General features: G+C 47.4%; 1 protein-coding gene across 1 annotated transcript in view; it reads left to right on the top strand.

Annotated features, from left to right (window-relative positions):
* The first annotated feature begins 4,063 nt into the window (after window positions 1-4,063).
* The window catches only part of SYNE2 (spectrin repeat containing nuclear envelope protein 2), a 324,116-nt gene continuing 308,395 nt past the window's right edge, over window positions 4,064-19,784 (top strand). The window contains exon 1 of the mRNA XM_058655531.1: window positions 4,064-4,267. The gene's annotated coding sequence lies outside the window, so the exon portion shown is untranslated. The remainder of the gene's footprint in view (window positions 4,268-19,784) is intronic.

The raw sequence follows: 19,784 nt of genomic DNA, 5'->3' as shown, positions 1-19,784 counted from the left end.
CTGGTAATATCTTGGAAAGCAGCACAAAATGACCCCAATATTTGGGTGCGCACACTAACGTGGGAGACAGGTATGGGTTTTCAAGCTCCTTCCTTCAGCCCACTGCGTTTTGTTGTGACCATTTGAGGTATGAACAAGCAGACAAAAGATTTCTCTCTCTCTCTCTCTCTCATTCTCTCTCTGTCATTATGCCTTTCAAATTAACAAATAAATCTTAAAAAAAGTAGCTAGGAGGGGTGAGCATTGTGGCACAGTGTATCAAGATATTTGGTCCGTTGAGCCACAACGTCCACCCCTGTATCTTTTAATAAGTGATATTGGCCCAGTTTCCTGCATTTGGAATAAGAAGGAATTGGATCCTTGCAGATGCAAGACATTCACTCTCAATGTGAAATTCACAATCCCACAGATAAAGGCAACATGGAGATGTCTCAAAAAACTGGATTTGGGGACTTTTAGATCACAACCCAAACACAGATGTAATTTTTAAACATTTTAGTAAGCTCCGTTTTTCCCTGGTGTAGCAAGTGAGGTAAGTTGTAGAATTCTTAAAAATTCCATCTCTTCATCTACCACTTCAATAAAGCATTTTTGAAACGTCACGCTCAGCTCAGTTTTAGCCCAGAGGCAGCACTGACAGCTACCACTTGCTGGGCCTTACCGCATGCCAGGCTCCATGCTCAGCGTGAAATCTGACAGTGTTTTTAAAAGTTTGTGAACAAGTGGAATTATTGACAGGTTTTGGGTGTGTTTTTGGTGCAGCAGTGAACATGCCTGCACCTTCATGTTGGAGTGTCCGAGTTGGAGATCTGGCTCTGCTCCGTATCCCAGCTTCCTGCTAATGGGGACCCCAGGTGGCAGCAGGCTCCAGTGCTTGGTTTCTGCCACCCAGATGGGAGAATCTGGATGGAGTTCTAGGCTTCTGGATCTGGCCTAACCTGGCTGTCATTCTTGCATGTCTTTAGGAAGTGAACCAACAGGTAGAAGATCTGTTTCTCTTTCATAAATCACAAATTAAAAAAATAATAATAAACACAAGTTTATTTTGGTGCAAACATTGAAATGCATATGTAGTTTTTCCTTAACACATATGTCCCATAAAGGTTTTGAAATGTCCTTTAGGGCTTCACTGACTCATGGCATATTCTTTAAACATTGTCTTCAGATTCTAGAAGGTTGAACTTACTGACTGCATGAGCAGTGCATCCTGGCATGTTTTTTATCAGGACCTTGGTCAGAGAGATTACGCGGGTCAAGGGAGCAGTGAGGCACTCTCAGTTTCTGTTAGCTTTCAGGTTTGGCCGGAAACAAGGACAGCGCAAGATAAGGAGCTCAGGCCTCTACGGGTGTGACGGGACTCCTCCACAAAGAACAGAGCCCGCTTCCTGTCCAGCTCTTTTCATCAGGGTGACACCAGAGACCCCAGAGTGATGGGGAAAAAAAAATATTGTGGCAAAAGTTACCTTGTACTAACTAGCAAGGAATGCTTAGTTCCAGTCAATTGTCTTTTGTCTTAGGTGTAACATTGTTATTAAATTGGGTAATACAAGTTGACACAAGTAATGCAAAGATCTGTCAGATTAAAGGTATTTGGCATGCCTCTTCAAAGAAGGATACTTTGTTTCTTAATCAGGCTAGCTCAGGGAACTAAACTGCTGTTTTGGGGTGCCTGTATCCTGTGCTGGGTTTCGAGTCCTGGTTGCTCGGAGATTCTGACCCAACTTCCAGTTTTGGGTATTGCAGGCGTTTATGGGGGAGCAGACCAGTGAATGGAAGATCTCTCTCTCTCACTCTTTCAAGTAAGCAGATAAATAGATTCCGGGTGGGAAATTGCTGCTCCATATGGTTAATCATTTGACAATATCTCCTATCACTCAAGAGTCAGGAGCTGAGAGTAAAATTCATGTCTCCCACATAGGTGGCAGGAAGTCAATTACTTGAGCCACTAAGTGAGCCCTCTAGGGTGTGTATTAGAAGGAGGTCGGAGTCAGGAGCCAGAGCCTAGATTGGAACACAGGTGTTCAGATACAGGATAAGACATGTTAGCTCCCAGCACAAACGCTTGCTCTGTGACCATGCTTTGGGTCAACATCTCTTGTCTCTCTCCATCTAGCCTGCAAATATGTGTGCTGAATCTGACTGAGTTACAGATGTGCTTTATGTTAGATCCACTTACCAATCTTCTGTTTACAGTGGGAGCTTGGGTGTGCTTTTTGGGCCCAGTGGATCATTTGCTGTAATACAGAGGCCTGATGTTCGTAAAAGCTAAGGGCCATTATACGACCTCATACTGCTGTTGTGTTTTGTCTGGACTTTGTTGCAGGAGAGAATGTAGGCGTGGCCAGGCCCACCTTGGCTCTTTCTCCTAGTGAGAACCGTATTAGCCCTAACAACCATCCTTTGATGTGCCCAGGGTTGCACTTTCACCCCACTGGGTGTGTCCTGTTCAGCTGTTCATTTTATTTTCACCTCACCCCTTGAAGGATGTTTTGTGTTTTATTGTTCTTGTGATTGGCCTAACTTGCTGATTTAAACGTGTGAATTTAACGTCTAAACTGGCATGATAAGAAGCAAGCACAGTAATTAGGAGGCTCTAACTGGAGTCACCTGAGAGCCTTTGGAGGCGCGACCTGCACTCTTTTGAGTATACTTTGCACAGCTGGGAAAAACACTGGTGAGCTTGCAGCACAGATGCCAGAGAAGGAACCACCAGGAAATTACTGAGTAACTTTGTGGCCATGATTTTGAGGAATCAACAGTAAAGACAACAACAGGCGAGGAATAATGGAAATGAACAGAATAAGAGAGAAGGAAAACAGGAGACAAGGCAGACAAGGCTTGGTAGACAAAGCCATGAACCCTTGTAGCCCTGCTGCTGCTGAACTTGGCTCTCAGGCTGGTGTGTATCCCATCAGGCAAAGTGGTTCAGCCAAAGATGCTGCAGACCCAGAGGCTCTTCTTGTTTTGTAGATCTTTGCAATTCATTATTTATGATTAATGCGAGCCTTGGCCACTGGAGAAGGAGAATTGATACCACCAGGATGATAGCTAACCTCGGCACATGAGGAATGGTACCTAGCTGGTGAAGGGTTGGGCTCTGCATCACAAAAAAAATGTACATTTGAAACAATTCACTGCAATCATCCCGGTATTTACTGAAGCTCACATTTTCTTTTTCTTTTTTAAAGATTTATTTATTTATTTATTTTATTACAAAGTCAGATATACAGAGAGGAGAGACAGAGGAAGATCTTCCGTCCGATGATTCACTCCCCAAGTGACCGCAACAGCCGGTGCTGCACCGATCCGAAGCAGGGAACCAGGAACCTCTTCCAGCCCCTGCTGCTTTGTGTAAGTGACAGTAAGGATGGGCCTTTCATGTAGGACTTCAAGTGCTTTAGGGAAGCTGTAGCAGGCGCAGGAGCTAAGCCACAAATGAGTCCACAGGGACCTTGTCACTTGCTGAGAAATCAAACTGTCCCTGCAGGACCGATTCCCAGAGATCCAAGACGGGGGGGGGGGTGTTGCGTCTCAGGGTCTAGGCAGGTCCCGCCCCTCACCCGGGGGAGAGAGGGACCCGGTGACGGTCACGGTTAACCGGCGCCTCAATCTTAGCAGGTGGCGCCAAGGTCTGGACAGCACCCTGAGAGACACGCACTGGCATTCTAACGGCCATCCAATCGGCATTCCTAACCGCCTAGAGAGTTCCCAGCCGGGTGCCGGGAGCCGAGGGAGAGCTGGTGGCCAAACCCCAGGTCTGCTCTTTTCCCCCACCTTCAACCCAGCCCCCAAGAATCCACGCCCGGGGGACAAGTCCCTCGCTGCTAGAGGCCAGGCAAGCTTTTGCAAGAGAGTTGTGGTCCCTTTCCGTCCCAGCCCGATTAGGCCGACTTTTCCCCGCCACCACCTGCGCTGATGTTCCCAAACCCGGAAAGAAAGTTGCAATCCGAGGCGGCGGCGGGGCGTGCGGGGAGGCGGGTCACTCCGCCCTGGCGCTGGCGGGCGCGCTCCACACTGGCCGCCGAGAGGCGAGCGCGGGACTGGGCGGAGGGCGGCGGGCGGCGCGCGGGGAGGCGCGGGGCGTGGTTTGCAGCCCTCGGAGCGCCAAAGAGCCGAGCGCGCTGTGCTGCACCCGCCCGGAGCCTCCCGCTGCACCGAGAGACCGAGGAGGAGGACGCGCACCGAGGCGAGAGCGAGCTAGCTAGTGAGAAGGGCGAGCAGGGGTGCCTGCCCCGCGCCCTTCCCACCTCGACCCGGCGGACGGCGGGTGAGCGCACCCCAGTGCTCCCCGGAGGGAGCGTGAGGGAGGGGAAGGTCCCTGAGCCGGGGGGGAACTGGGGTGCCAGAGACGCGGTGGACGTGCTGCCGGGGGCCCTGGTCAGCCACCGGAAACTTTGCGCGCGGGTGGGGAGAGCGGGGTGCGTGGAGGGCGCCGCCAACTTGTCAGCACCGGGGCTGGGAGCGGGCGCCAGCGGGTGGCGTTGGGCTCTCCGGCTTCTTTGTGTCACCTCCGGGCCCCAGCGCGCAGGTCCGCCCGGCTCGGGCAGGGGGTTGCGCCCCCGGTGAGTGTGTATATGTGTGTGTGGAGGGTGGGGATGCTGGGGGATCCCTCGGCCGGGGCTGCTCCGGCTGCTCCCCGTGAGGGCCCAGGCCCCGGGCACACTTGATTGTTAGCCTTCCTCGGCGTCACGCCTGGGCGGGAAAGATTTTGAACGCGGCGTGAGAAGGGACTCGGTGAGCCGAGATTGCCGGATGATCGTGGGCGGTGCTACGCGGCGGGGGCCACCGAGGGCGCGGGGGTGCAGCGGCGAGCGCAGCTCGGACGGCCGGGCGAGGGGGTGTCCGCCACCCGTGCGGCAGGCTCGGGGTCTTTGTTGTCTCGCGCTTGCCTTCAGGGGTCTGACGCTGGCACCTTGTCCGCCTGGCGGGTTGTTTTGCTTGTGTTGTGTTTGCCATCCGCGCTGCATTGGCCGCCTTATTTGGAGGAGGCGGAGCAGCGCTGAGGAACACCGGCCTTTGTGGACGCCTCGGCTTTCCCAAAGTTGTTGTTTGCTCCCTGTCTTGTGGCACTGAAGCCTCCGAAACAGATGCCAGTTCGGGTGCAGTTTGTATCCGGGCATCGGCAGATCGGACGCTCCTGCTCGTGGTATCGCCCTCTTTTTCTTTCTTGAAGTTGAAATGGAAGCCACTTCCATCTGCTTTTCTGCAAGTGGTCCCAACCCCAAGGACCTGATTGCCGCTGTTCTGTGTGTGGCTGTGCTGGGGATAGGTGACGCGCGTCAGTGGCACCTGCAGTGGGGGCAGCAGCCACGCTCCCTCCAGGGGATGCCCGGCCCGGGCTTGTTGACGTTGTAAGGCGTGAATCCGCCAGTCTTTACGAAAGGGGGCTGTGTTTGTGTGTGTGTGGGGGGGAGTGACTCCCAGGACTTCTTAAGAAATACTTGCAGGACCGACTTGGCCCTCTCCCTCCCTCCCTCCCTCCCTCCCCGGGCACTCTGGGGACAGCAGGAACAGGTGTAATCCTCGGTCAGGGTTATGTGGTTCACATGGCAGGGAGGTCAAGGCCAAGAGAAAGTGGTTCTGTTGAAGTCTCTGTCCACATGCTTGCGTCCTGTTTTTCAATGTAAAATTCAAAATCCAGCCGGTTGGTAGCCGTGTGCCTTATAAAAGGCCTCTCACAGGTCATGTGACTGTTTACCCCAGTAGATTTTACTAGCATTGCAGTGATTAATGAATGCTGCGTGGCAGGATACGGCAGTGGGTTGTAAGCTCTGAGTCACAAAGCAGTTGTTCTCCCATCCTCAGGAGTCTAAGGAGAGAGTTTCATATAAAATTCAAAAATGCAAGGAGAGCCCCTTTCCTAAGTAAAAGAAATGATGACAGGCTGTGTCATAAATACAGATTTTTCAGTAACTTCACAAAAGTCAAGGTGCCTCGTTAGTGCAGTAGGTAGCGCGTCAGTCTCACAAAAGTCAGCCTTTTGTTTACTCCAGCAAGTTCCCACGCTATGCCAGTCACTCTGCTAGACTCTTAGTGTGAGTAATAGGAGGCCATCTGCAGAACAGTGAAAACTTCACAGTGGCTGCTTGACTTACTTGTGATCTTTTACTGGACCCCTTCAGTGTGATGTGCTAGGTGTTGGAGGTGACGATGGACCACATGACAGTGTCGGCTGCTGTCCTAGATATCTAGGGGAAAGACAGGAAATAAAATTCCTTGTTAAAGCCATCATGGGTTTCTGTTTTTGTTTATGCAGTTTGAGAGGCAGAGAGCAAGGGGGCTCCCATTCAGTAGTTCCCACTCCTCAAATGTCTGCAGTGGTCAGGGCTGGGCCCAGGTCACCCACGTGGGTTGCAGGGACCCAGCAGCTTGAATTATTGCTGCTGCCTCCTGGGGTACACACTGAGAGAAAGATGGAATCTGGATTAAAGCTAGGACCTGAATCCAGTTACCTGAATCCAGACAGGTACTTTGTGATCACAGATTATGAAACAGAAGTCAGACCACGGGGCTATTCTCTTCTGACTCTACAGTGGCTCCCAGTCTCCCTCTGAACAAAAGCCAAAGGCCAGACAGGAGCTCCCAGAGCCCTCTTCCTGGGTTTCCCGGCTGCTTGGTCCTGTGGCATCCCTGTCTCAGCCGCTGCTCCCTTTCCCTTGCTGGTCCAGCTTCCTTGCCACTGGCCGAGGGCTGTTGCACACCCTGGCACACCTGGAGTGCTGCTGTGCCCTGTCTCAGTGCCCAGGTCTGCAGGCAGCTTTTCCCTGCCTCCTGCACCTGTCTCCTCCAGGCTGTGTTCTCAGTGAGCCATCAGGGGCTGCCAAATAAAACCACAACCCCTTTATTCCTTGTGTACCTTCCCATTTGGATGACACACACCATCAGAACTGTGTTGGTGGTGTTTGGTGCCTTGTGAAAAAGTGCCTGACACATAATAGGAGAACGTTGCTGAATGAATGCTGTTGAATGGAAAATCGGGAATGGATGTGGAGACCCAGTGGGAGATGGCTTCCCTGTGGAGGTGACATTTAAGCTGAGACTTGAAGTTAGTAAGAAGGAGCTCGCCATGCTGCTGAGGGGTGGAGAGGATGCAGGAATGGAGGGAGGGCAGGCGAGTGTGTGTGGCAAAGACCTTGAGGCAGAAAGACCTCAACTATGTGTGGGTTTGTTGGAACTCAGAGGTCACGGTGGCTGAGCTGATGTTGAGGGAAGGTGGAACTGGCTGGTGTAAGAAGGGGAACATGATCAGATGGAAGAAGATGAAAGGTCTTCTTCAGAAATCCACACTGGATCTTCTAATACCAGGGTCTTTGAAACGTACATGGAAGATGCTTATTATGAAAAAGCTATGCATGGATTTCAGCCATTTTTTGGCACCAAAATAAGCTAACTTTATTTTTTTTTTAAGATTTGGTTTTATTGGAAAGGCAGATCTACAGAAAGAAGGAGAGTCAGAGAGAAAGATCTTCTATCTGCTGGTTCACTCCACAAATGGTTGCAATGGCCGGAACTGAGCCTATGGGAGGATGCACTGTGACCCATCATCCATCCTGCGGCTCTGTGGGGGTGGGAAGCATCTCATTTTGCCTGGAGTGGGAGAAGCCACACTGCAAACAACTAACCCAGCTTCACTTTGTTTTTGCCATTATGTAACATTTCAAATTAAGGCCAGCAGTTCTTCAAGACATTGCTTGTTAATGTTCTTTTTGATGGTTATCAGTGGTCTGTGCGGTAGTTTTGAATGATAATTTCCGGCTGATTTATGTATTTGAAGGGGAGAGAGAGAGAGAGAGTTCTGCTGGTTCACTCCCCAAATGGCTAAAATAGTAGAGACTGGGCCAGGCTAAAGCCAGGAGCCTGGAGTTGCCTCTGGGTCTCCTGTGGGAGTGGCAGGGGGATGCTGGGGATACTGCCTTCATAGGTGCGTTAGCAGGAAACTGGATCCGCAGCAGAACAAGTGGTGGGACTCACACTGGCTGCTCTGAGACAGGAGGTGGTGTTGCAAGTGATGGCTTAACCCACTGAGTCTCAGTGCCCCCACCTTCCCTCCCAGTAAACTTTTTTTTTTCCCTGCCAGTAAATTTTTAATTCTATTTTTCACAAACTTTCTGAACTCCCCTTGGATATTATTGAATTTTAAAAGACTTGTAGATTTTCAGAGAGCTTTCTGTTGTTGATTTGGAATTTAGTTTTCTTTTCCTCAGACATGATACTTTGTATTAACTTTATGAGGCCCAGTAGTATTGATTTTGGTCAGAGTTTCAGATGTGCTTGAAAGGAGTGGGTATTCTAATTACAGGGCCCGAGTGAACACCCCTCAGTATGCTGCCCCAGGTCCTATGCACCTTGTTCACCTGGCTCTGTGGTGTTTGTCAAGCCTCTGCACAACGAAGTGGCTCTCTCCCCTTGCTTCCCAAGTGTACTATTTTGAAAGGAAGTCATGGAGTGCAGCCTCTACTGCAGGACCAGTTGCTGTTTCTTGAAGTGGGTTTTACATTCACCCAGCAAGACCATCTTTGCCTTTTTTTCCCTAAACGCATAATTCTATTTTCCATAAACCTTGTGCAGTATCCTCATAAGAATCCTACTTGCAAGGTTAACATTCAAGGAAGCAGTGACCTGCAGAAGTCAGGGCATAGGTCATCTTCTTAAACCCAACTCACTGGATTGTCATCAAGCAGACTATCTGTAATAGAAAGGCATGTTAGGGTACTGTGGGTGTTAGAAAATTCAGAGTACCTGGGTTGGGGAGGTCTCCCTGTAGATACTGCTGGGTGCACTGGTTTGTTTTTGTGCATTAGGAGGAGAGAGGAAGGGGAGAAGGAAGCAGTCCACCCAGTATGGAGGGTTAGTGAACGCACAGTGAAAATCAGATTGACAGGGTAATGGTCACACACAGGTTCACTAAACCATCGTGTCTTTTAGAAGGCTGGAAGGTACATGAAATTGTTATGGTTTATTTTTTTTGAAAGGCAAGTTTATAGAGAGAGAGTCTGGAGCTTCAAGCAGGTCTTCCACATGGATGCAGAAGCTGTACGATTCAGGCCATCTTCCACTGCTTTCCGAGGCACATTACAGGTAGCTGGATTGAAGTGCAGCAGCGGATACTTGGACTGAGGCCCGTAGAGGATGCCGGTACCATAAACAGAAATTTAATCTACTATCCTACAGTGCCAGTCCCATGACATTTTTTTTTTATTATACAGATTTTAAATCCAGTTTACTATTGCTCCAGTGTCAAAGACAACTTAAGCACTTTGATTTGTTTTACTTACCATGAAATCAGTGTTGTGTATACTTTATGACTACCAGCTGGTGCTCTTCAAACACAGTAAATATCACCTTGCTAAAGGCTCCTCACAGTTGTGGGAGCATCTGGTATAGGACTTGGATTGCCTACGTGCCTCTTCAGGGTGCCTGAATTAGGGCCCCAACCCCATTTCCAATTCAAGCGTCCCACTAGTGCAAACCCCCAGGGAGGCAGCAGGTGATGGCTCAGGTACTTGGATTCCTGCCACTCCCATGGGAAGCTTAGATGGAGTTCCTGTCTCAACCTAGCACAGCCCCACATGTTACAGGGATGTGGGAAGTGAACAAGCAGATTCACTCTTCCTTCCTTCCTTCCTTCCTCCCTCTCTTTCTCTGTTCTCCCTCTCCCTCTCCCTCTTTTGCTGAACTATCTGGCATTGTCTGCACCACCAATGTCAGGACACACTTAAAAAACACACTGCTGGACTTGTGACTGCTTATGGAAGACTATACTATTGTAATAATATGGGGAAAATCAGTCAGGGGTGGATATTTGGGGAGGGGGTAGGGAAATCCAAGACCCTATGGAATTGTACCATAAAATTAAAAAAAAAGGACAAACACCTTACTACTGAATCATACTCGTGGACTTTCTTTTGTATGGATGTATTTATTTGAAAGGTAGAGTGAGAGAAAGAAGTTGAGAGGGAAAGAGAGGACAAGATAAAAACAAGGAGAGGGTGGTAGAGAGAGTGAGAGAGAGAGAGAGAGAGAGAGAGCATGAGAGAAAGTTGGTTCTCTCCCCAAATAGCCGTAATGTCTAGGGCTGATCCAAGCAGCTGTTACAAGCCAAGAACTCCATCCAGGACTCCCACAAGGGTGGCAGGGCCCCAAGCACACTTGGCCATCTTCCATTACTTTCCCAGGTGCATTAACAGAGAGTTAGATCAGAAGTGGAGCAGCTGGGACTGGAACTGGTGCTCTGCTATGGGATTCCAGCATCATCAGCATCAGTGGAGTTTTTGAAAGCTGGGAAAAATCTTAGACTTTCTAATTCTCTCTGAGAGTGCACCACACTCTGGAGTCCTGTGAAACATGGACTGCTCAGTGCCACCATCATGGCTTCTGATCCATAGGCCTGCTGCTGCTGGTTCCAGGAGCATGCACTGTTAATCACTGCTCCAGGTGACTCGGCCTGGTCCTGTGCCAGCTTCCACTACAGTGCTCCTGATGACCTTATTGGGATGCAACTGATTAGTCCAGAACTGACTGTATTCCCTGTGACCTGTGGACCTTTTCCTGTGGGAGAGCTAGCTCGGGGCAGGGGACACTAATTTTCATTGAGGTGTCAATGCCTAGATTCAACAGTTATTTACAAAGTCAAGGAGTATGTGAGTGAATTTAATAGAACTATATTTACGAACAAAACAAAAAGGAGCAATGCACTGATAGTAAATTGCAAGCAGTGGTAGCACCTGATGGGGAATTAAAAACCAGGTGTACACTTTATGTCCCCTCACTGTCCTCACAGCGATATATGCATTATGCTGACAAATGCTGTTGCAGGTAAGAAAGGATATAGAGAGCCAGGCCCTGCCAAAAGGGAGTTACTATGTTTGTGCATTTAGAAGGGCTATGGGGAAGGGAGGCATTAGAAGCCTTGGAGACAGATTTTTTTTTTTAAAGATTTTATTTTTTATTACAAAGTCAGATATACAGAGAGGAGGAGAGACAGAGAGGAAGATCTTCCATCTGATGATTCACTCCCCAAGTGAGCCGCAATGGGCCAGTGCACGCCGATCCGATGCCGGGAACCAGGAACCTCTTCTAGATCTCCCACGCGGGTGCAGGGTCCCAAAGCATTGGGCCGTCCTCGACTGCCTTCCCAGGCCACAAGCAGGGAGCTGGATGGGAAGTGGAGCTGCCGGGATTAGAACTGGCACCCAAATGGGATCCCGGGGCTTTCAAGGCGAGGACTTTAGCCGCTAGGCCACGCCGCCGGGCCTGACAGATTTTTCTTATATGGAGATTAAGACCGCTCACTACTCATTTTGGAAAGAAAAGTTATTCAGCATGTAGGAATGTATTGTGTGCATTTAATTAATGAATTTACTAATGCATTTTGTTCTCAGGGTCACAGCGAATGTATGATCTCCTTACTGTACCACAATTCTCAGCTAGTCTCATGCTAATGTGATATGAATACAACCAGATTCAATAGAATTCTAAGTTCATGGAATTCTAAGAATATAATGAAGCTTCCTTTCCACCCTCCCTCTCTCCCTTCCTTGTCTTTCCTTTCTTAATTTTTGTGATAGCCTTTTTTTTTTTTCAATTTGTGTTCTAAAGGCTGAATGCTACACTAAATGAAAGTTCAACAAGCAGAAAGTATAACAAAATCCTAGTTCAGCAGGAACATAGGTAAAGCCTGTAAGCAATAATCAAATCAAAAGATGACCATTTCACTCATATACAGTGAGCTTGAACACAGTCCCAGACCATTAGCATGCCGTGTATAGGGATGCCCGATCTCTGGTTGGAAACTCCATCCTTACGCTGCGTGCAGTTTTCCCCTCATGGTTGGAGATGAGCTACTTGGTCAGAGACCAGGCCATGCGGTAGGCTGAATTTGGAGAGAGGTCAGAACTGCCGCGCAGAGGGGCTGCCTGTGTCCTCAGTCTTTGGTTTAGGGGTGTGCGTTGTGGTTTCCTGAGGGACAGTGGATGACTCACCGCAGAGACCTTCATGTTTAACTGCATCAATGATCAGGTTATACCGTAGGACTTAGTTCATGTTCATTGAAATGTGCTGATTGCTCAGAAAGGGTTCTGTGTGTAAATCCCAGCAACATAGATAAGGTTGTTGAGGGTCCTCTAAGCCCCCCAAACACATTTTAAAAACTGTTGAAGCTCAAATGCACCTAAGCCATTCAATGTGTAAAGGCTCTTCCAAAGTTCATGACAATGCATGTTATGAAAAACCTCTGTATAAATGTCACATTTTATTGCATCAGAATACACCCTATTAAAATGTGTATCAATGCATGGATTTCGGAATTTCTTAGCACCAACATTTAATTCCATCTTTCGCCTGAACTTTTTGAAATAGGCTCATATGACAGGATTGCATGATAGGCTAATGAATGCTAGAACTTTTATTATCTGAGCCGGTGATTCAAAAGGAGAGATAAATGAAAAGGAATGACTGACAGATGCTGTTATTAAAGAGTTAAAGATGTATTTCATTATTTGTACTCTATGTTGGTAGAGAAAATAGGTCATTAGTTTGTCCTTGTAAAGGTACCTTTTTTTATTGATAAGTCATTTTTATTTAAATGTTTATTTTTATTGCAAAATCAGATATATATAGAGAGGAGCAGAGACAGAGAGGAAGATCTTCCATCCCAGGATTCACTCCCCAAGCGACCACAATGGCTGGAGCTGAGCCAATCCGAAGCCAGGAGCTTCTTCCGGGTCTCCCACGTGGGTACAGGGTCCCAAGACTTTGGGCCATCCTCGACTGCTTTCCCAGGCCACAGGCAGGGAGCTGGATGGGAAGTGGAGCTGCCAGGATTAGAACCTGAGCCCATATGGGATCCTGGTGTGTTCAGGTGTTGTGGGCTAAGGAGTTGGTTAGCACTCGCTAAACTGAGCACTACAGGCAATGGGCTTGGGGCTGAAGGCACCTGGTCTGATGGAACTCAGCTGTATCCAATATTGAGAGTGTGGGCTAAAGGGTAAACAAGAACTAGGTGAGAGGTCAAGAGTGGAGGCAATAAAAGCAGGCCTCGAGAGAGGCCAGAGAGAGACATTTCCACCATCTCTGGTCTCCATGTCGGTGCCTCATCCCCAGATCCCGCAACATTCAAGGCAAGAACTTCAGTCACTAGGCCACCACATCAGGTGCGTTCAGGTGTGTTTCATAGTCACTTGACCATGAGTGAGACTTTGGTTTGTGAATAGATTTTTGTTTAAAAGAAAATATATCGTCTTTGTAGCCTTTGTACTTTTTTTTTTTTTATTGTAGCAAGCTTCAGCTCTGTTGGGTGATCATTAATCTTATGCAACTGATTAGTCTAGAACTGACTGTATTCCCTGTGACCTGGATGGAAAAGGAGCTCAGCTACGTTGTAACCAGGCTGGTGATTCAGTTACAAAGACTCTCTGCTGTTAAAGGCTTCTGGGACTGGGAAGGTGAACTTGCTCCTGGTGACTCATCCCGTTGCCTTGCAATGTTTATCTTAGCAACTGTGGTGGAGTTCAGGTGTGAGCAGAGAAAGCATGTTTTGAAATGATTCACAATTCTTTTAGGTTGTGTATGCCTGTTAAGCCTTAGAACTCGCTGTGAGTATTGTATGTGCCATGAAGAATGAAAGCATGCATTCCTTTCCTGTCAAGACCTTCCCAATGACTGCTGATTGTACTTTTCTTGGGGAGTGGATGCGTGGGAGGCAGTAAGAATGGGAAAGGAAGAAAACAAATGAATCCTGGCCATGATGAATATCCCTGTTGGTGCCTCACTTGCATCAGAAGGATAGAATGTAATTTATTGAAGTCTTGATCTTGAGCAAAACACCCATATGCATTAGTGCTGAAGGAACCATGGGTTTTAGAAATGCCTGTAATACAGCAAATGGCTTCCACAGAGTCCGACCATGGCTCAAATCCTGGCGTTGGTCTGTACTAGTTGTATCATGTTGGGCAGCTTACCTAACCTCTGAGTACTTTCCTCATCTGTAAAAGTGAAGCTAACATACTTTATAGGTAGCAGTTTATGAGCATTACCGAAATAACTCAGGTCACAGGACACAGTTTTGTAGTGCATCCGGTTAAACCACCACCCGTGATGCCCACATCCTGTATGTGTGCTTGTTTGAATCCCACCTGTGCTGTTTCCAATCTTGGTCACTGCTAATGTTCCTGGGAAAGCAGCAGATGGCTCCAGGGCTTGGGCCCTTGCCCAATGTAGGTGACGTAGACGGAGTTCCAGACTCCTGACTTGGGCCTAGCCCAGCCCAGACTGATGTGGCCATTTGGAGAGTGAACCCACAGATGGAAGATCTGTTTCTAACTTTTCCTCTCACCCTCCCTTTCAAATAAAGAAAAACAATCTTAAAAAAATAATAATACGGGTAACAGTACAATACTGTTGGTCATAAATGTTAGTTATTACATTCATTTCATAGGTGTCATACACAAGGAACTGAGAGGCAGGTGCTTGGGGGACAATCAGAAAGGCATGAGACATGCTTCCCAGTTCTAAAATTGAAGGAGTTGGCCTTGTGAATAAATCTCTGTCATGGAGTGGAAAAAGTGCTCAGTGGAGTACAAGGAAAGCCCTGTGGGTGCCTAAAGGCAGTGTTGCTGCTGAGTGCCAACTTGGGGACATCAGAGCTAATTTTGTAGAACATTTGGCATTTGAGCTGTGTTTGTATGTAGATGGGCCTAGAATAATGAGATGAGTTTTTATGTGCAGAAGATGATGGTGAGTACATTGCAGGCTGAGGAAAGGCACAGGGTTCATGGCAGAAAATGGTCATGGGAGGGGAAGCTGGAAGATGGTGCTTGGTTACATTGTAGAGGGTTTTGCGTGCGGAAGCGTTTGGACCCTGTTCTCCGTCACAGGTGAACTAAATCAGTTGCTTGGTATAAGTTTGTTTCATACTCAAAACCATGAAGGATGTGTTAGGGAGGCAGGCAATCCTGTTCCATGGATGTTTCAGAAATTCATGTAAGTGGTGGAGATGTTTGGAGAAAGAGACAGAGGGCAGCAGAAGGAGATAGAGAATTCTAAGCTTCGTGCTGAAGAGGGGCTCTCCCTTCAGACAGAGAAAACACGTAATCAGTGGGCCAGTCCCACTGGTGGCTGCACATTCAGTTCTGAAAGACGGAGGCTGCTGTGCCTTGTACACCTGCAGAGGTCCTCGAAAAGTTCCTGGAAAAATAGAAACAGAAAGATACATTTATTTTGGAACAAAATATCTTTAAAGCAAATACACAGTTTTTTTGTGGGGGGTGGTTGTTACCTGATATGTAATTTCCTGGAACTTTTAAAAGACTTCTTATAATATGTATCCGGTTTTGTGTTAAGCATCTTCATGAATGACTTATCATGAGCAAATGTAATATTTTTTATTTATTCTGTTAAAACTTTTGCTTGCGAGCGAAACAGGAAGGAAGGAGGAGAAACAGACAGCGTGAGAACCAGCTCCCATTTGCTGGTTCACTTTCCAAATGCTTTCAGAAACAGAGCCCCCAAACCAGGAGTTACCACCTGCACTCAGGTGTCCTATGAGGATAGCAGGGACCCGATCTCTTGAGCTATCATCTACTGCTTTCTAGGGTGTGCATTAGCAGGAAACTTGGGTCAGGAGCTAGAGCTGGACCTTGACCTCAGGGACTCCAGTTTGTCTTAACCCCACCCCCTGACGGTGTTTCTAGCTGAAGAAATAGAATCTCAGCTTTTGTCTAGCACCTCATCTGTTTTGCACCTTTTTCAGCTCTCAGGGCCCGTTTTCACCCATCTCCACACCTAGACTCCTTTCCCGGGGTCTGCTGCGTGGCGAGAGGGGCCAGCGGTTGGGTGGTTCCTCCGTGTTCCGTAAGGAGGGACCTAGAGTGGTCATGTCCATTTTATTGCTCAGGTTCTCATATGCCTTTCATCCTAGAACTGCTGCAAGATTGGAGTCCCCAAAAGTGTTTATCTCTTGCTCTGATGAGTTGAAAGTGAGTCATAGGGGTAAACACTCAGTCTAACAAGTCTGGGTGGAGAAGCCCAGAGGCAGAGTGAATGTTGCTTCCTGGTGACCCCCGTGTTAGATGTAACGTGCCATCCTGAGATTAGCCTCATGGGTTCAGGTCACTTTGGGACCTTGTAAAGAATTGTCATCGTTATCATAATCTAAGCCATTTTCACACACAAGCTGAAGCCCTTACCCACATCATTTTCTCTTTCCATTCTCGTATTTTCTGTCCCCGAAGCTGATCATTGCAGACAGCAACTGTATGTTTATTCATTTGAATATTTCAAAACACCTGGGACCTTGACAACCATTAGGCAAAACAGCTACAGTGGGATCATTTTCGTTTTTTATATAAAGACTTGGTATCGGAGTTTATGATTGAGGTTTCCTGAACATGGCCTGTATTAGAGACTATGCTTCTGAGAGCACTACAGACATCAAAATTAACTCACATGAAATGCTCTCAGATCTCCTTGCAGATCAGTGACATACCCAGGTTTAGAATTTAGAGGCCTTTGGTGTCTCATTTGTTGCTAAACCAGTTCTGTTAATTTATTACACAAGTTTGCCAGTTAACTGCAACAGTGGGCAACAACATGTTTCCTTCCCACCCTCCCCCCAAGAGGAGGAAGGGCAGAGGAGAAAGGAGAACAGAATTTAACAAAGGGAGATGAGTGTGATGTCTCAATTGGCTAATCCTCTGTCTGCAAGTGCTAGCATCCCATTTGGGCATGGGTTCATGTCCCAGCTGTGCCACTTCCCATCCAACTCCCTGCTCGTGGCCTGGGAAAACAGTGGAGGACGGCCCAAAGCCTTGGAACCCTGCACTCACGTAGGAGACACTGGCTCCTTGTTTTGAGTTGGTTCAGTTCAGGCTGTTGCAGCCATTTGAGAAGCAAATCAGCAGATAGGACATTTTTCTCTGTGTCTCTTTCTCTCTGTAAATCTTCCCTTCCAACAAAAATAAATGAATCTTAAAAAAATAGTTTAACAAAGGCACTCTTGTTTGGTGTGTGTATCTGTGTGCATGTATGTATATAAGAAGAGAGTCTTCTACTTGCTGGTTCTTTCCCCATATGTCTGCAGTAGGCAGTGCTGGGTCAAGTTAAAGCCAAGAGCCCAGAGACCTGGAACTCCATGTAGATCTTCCAGGTGGGTACAGAAGACCAAGCACTTGAGCCCATGCCTCCTGTCTGCCAGGGCGTGTTAGCAGGGAGCTAGATCATAAAATGAGAAGCCAGGACTTGAACTGGCACTGTGATAGGAGATGTGGAGATGTGGGGATGTGGGAATGTGGGTGGCCCCCGAGTGGCAATGGCTTAAGCCATGGCACCACATGCCTGTCCCTGGTCACTTTGTATGCCTCATGTATTAAATGCCTGTTGTGGTAGGTTTCTGTGCAGAGTCATGGGATAAAGACATCGGAGGTTTTCTTATTGTTTGCTTAAGGACATAGGCTGTTGAGCCTGATATGTTTGAGTTCAAGCAAGACTTGCTCTATGGTTTTGGGCAAGCTGCCTAATCACTCCGTTCCTCTAAATGAATCAGATACTGTCTTATAAACTCAAGAGATTTAAAGAAAGGATATATAGGGCCCGGTGCGGTAGCTAAAGTCCTCACTTTGCTCATGCTGGGATCCCATATGGGTGCCAGTTCTAATCCCGGTGGTCCGACTTTCCATCCAGTTCCCTGCTTATGGCATGGGAAAGCAGTCGAGGATGGCCCAAGCCTTGGGACCCTACACCTGCGTGGAAGACCCGGAGGAGGTTTCTCGCTCCGGACTTCGGATCGGTTCAGCTCTGGCCGTTAGGGTTGCTTAGGGAGTGAATCAATGGACAGAAGGTCTTCCTCTCTGTCTTTCCTCTTCTCTATATATCTGATTTTCTAATAAAAATAAAATAAATCTTTAAAAAAGAAAGGATGTATAATATAATATCTATATAAGTTAAGTTCTACATAAATATTCCTATCACTGTTTTATCATTAGTATCAAATAGAGACCCTACAAATTTAGTTGCCTAGGTGAGGAGTATTTTCCTGTTCTTCCAACCTAGAACAAAGGAAATTCCACTGATTTTTTTTTCACTTTTATCACACTGTAGGTTGTCAGACAAATGTAGAAATATTGAGATAAACTTTCAAAAACAGATGTGAATTGGAGCAGGTGTTTAGCCTAGTGCTGAAGACACTTGTGTGCCGTGTGAGTGTTCCTGGCTCTGGCTTCTGACTTTAGCTTCCTGCTAATGTAGACATCAGGAGGCAGCGGTGATGGCTCAAGCACTGGCTCCTCCCACTCATGCAGGAGACCTCGATTGCTTTCCAGGCCCTGGCCCCTGCCCTGTCCTGGCCGTTGAGGGTTTATAGAGAGTGAACCATTGGATGATATCTCTCCCTCTTTTTATTTCTCAAAGAAGTAAATAAAACTTACACAAAAAAGTATGTGCCTGTCTTAGTATCTCTTCCAATCAGCTGCTTATGCAAATAAGTTGGAGGAGCTTCATGCCAAGAATTACAGGATTTTTGTTTTGTTTTGTTTTGTGTTATGGTGAAATTGCTTAGGTATTTCCAATGTTGGGTTCTGCTTGCGAACAAAATATACTCAGAATGTGTAAGACATGTTTTGCGAACTGTTCTAATTATTCACCAACAGGGAAAAATAACTGAGGTGTTGTTTCTTGTTGGGGGGGTCCGTTATGGGTGTTTTGGAAGCTGGAGGCAGGATGTTTCCATGGGGAAGGAAAATTATTCTTCTTAGAAACTTTAGTACTGTAGTCTGAAATTCCATGAAAAGAAAACTTTTTTTTGTAATGTGTCGTTGGAGATAAGAGGTGAGACGGAAGATTTACATTGCAAGTGAAATTTAATCTTTATAGAAAGGTATCTCAATTCTGCATAATTTAATGAACTAGAAGATAGGCTAAAGAAAATCACAGAATATTGGGCCTGACGCGATAGTGTAACAGCTAAACTCCTCGCCTTGAACGCGCCGGGATCACATATGGGCGCCGGTTCCAATCCCAGTGGCCCCACCTCCCATCCAGCTCCCTGCTTGTGGCCTGGGAAAGCAGTTGAGGACAGCCCAAAGTCTTGGGACCCTGTACCCACGTGGGAAACCCAGGAAGAAGCTCTGGGCTCCTTGCTTCGGATTGGCTCAGCTCCAGCCGTTGGAATGGAAGATCTTCCTCTCTGTCTCTCTTCCTCTCTGTATATCTGCCTTTCCAATAAAAATAAATAGATCTTTTTTTAAAAAAAGAAAATCACAGGATATGTAAAATTTCAAACATTTATATCACATGCTTATTTATTTAAAAAGGTGTTGGTGGGGAGTAGGAAAGAGACAGATCATTTTCCATCCCCTGGTTCCTGTTTCCAAATGTTGCTTCACAAGGGCAAGCTGGGCCAGGCCAAAGCCAGGTGCCGGGCCCTCAATCTGTATCTCCTATGTGGGTAGCAGGGACCCATGTACGTGAGCTGTCCTATGCCGTCCCCAGGTTGTGCATTAGCAGAAAGCTGGACTCCGAAGCAGAGCTTGGATTGGAACCCAGGGAGCTTTTATATGGAAGCATGGAGGTGTTTCAAGTGTGTCTCATGTTTGATTTATTTGTTTGGAATGTGGAATGACACGTGGCTGGAGAGCTTTCTTTATGTGCTTGTTCTCTCTCCCGCTGCCCACAGCTGTTCAACGACTGCTTAACTGAGCTGGGCCAGGCCAGGGCCAGGAGCCCTGGAATGACATCGTGGTCTCTCCCACAGGAGTGGCAGGGACTCAAGAACTTGGACCACCTTTGCCTTT

Source organism: Ochotona princeps, chromosome 26 (genome assembly GCF_030435755.1).
Source record: "Ochotona princeps isolate mOchPri1 chromosome 26, mOchPri1.hap1, whole genome shotgun sequence".
In the NCBI taxonomy this organism is placed as follows: Eukaryota; Metazoa; Chordata; class Mammalia; order Lagomorpha; family Ochotonidae; genus Ochotona; species Ochotona princeps.
This window is presented reverse-complemented; position numbering and strand designations above follow the sequence as displayed.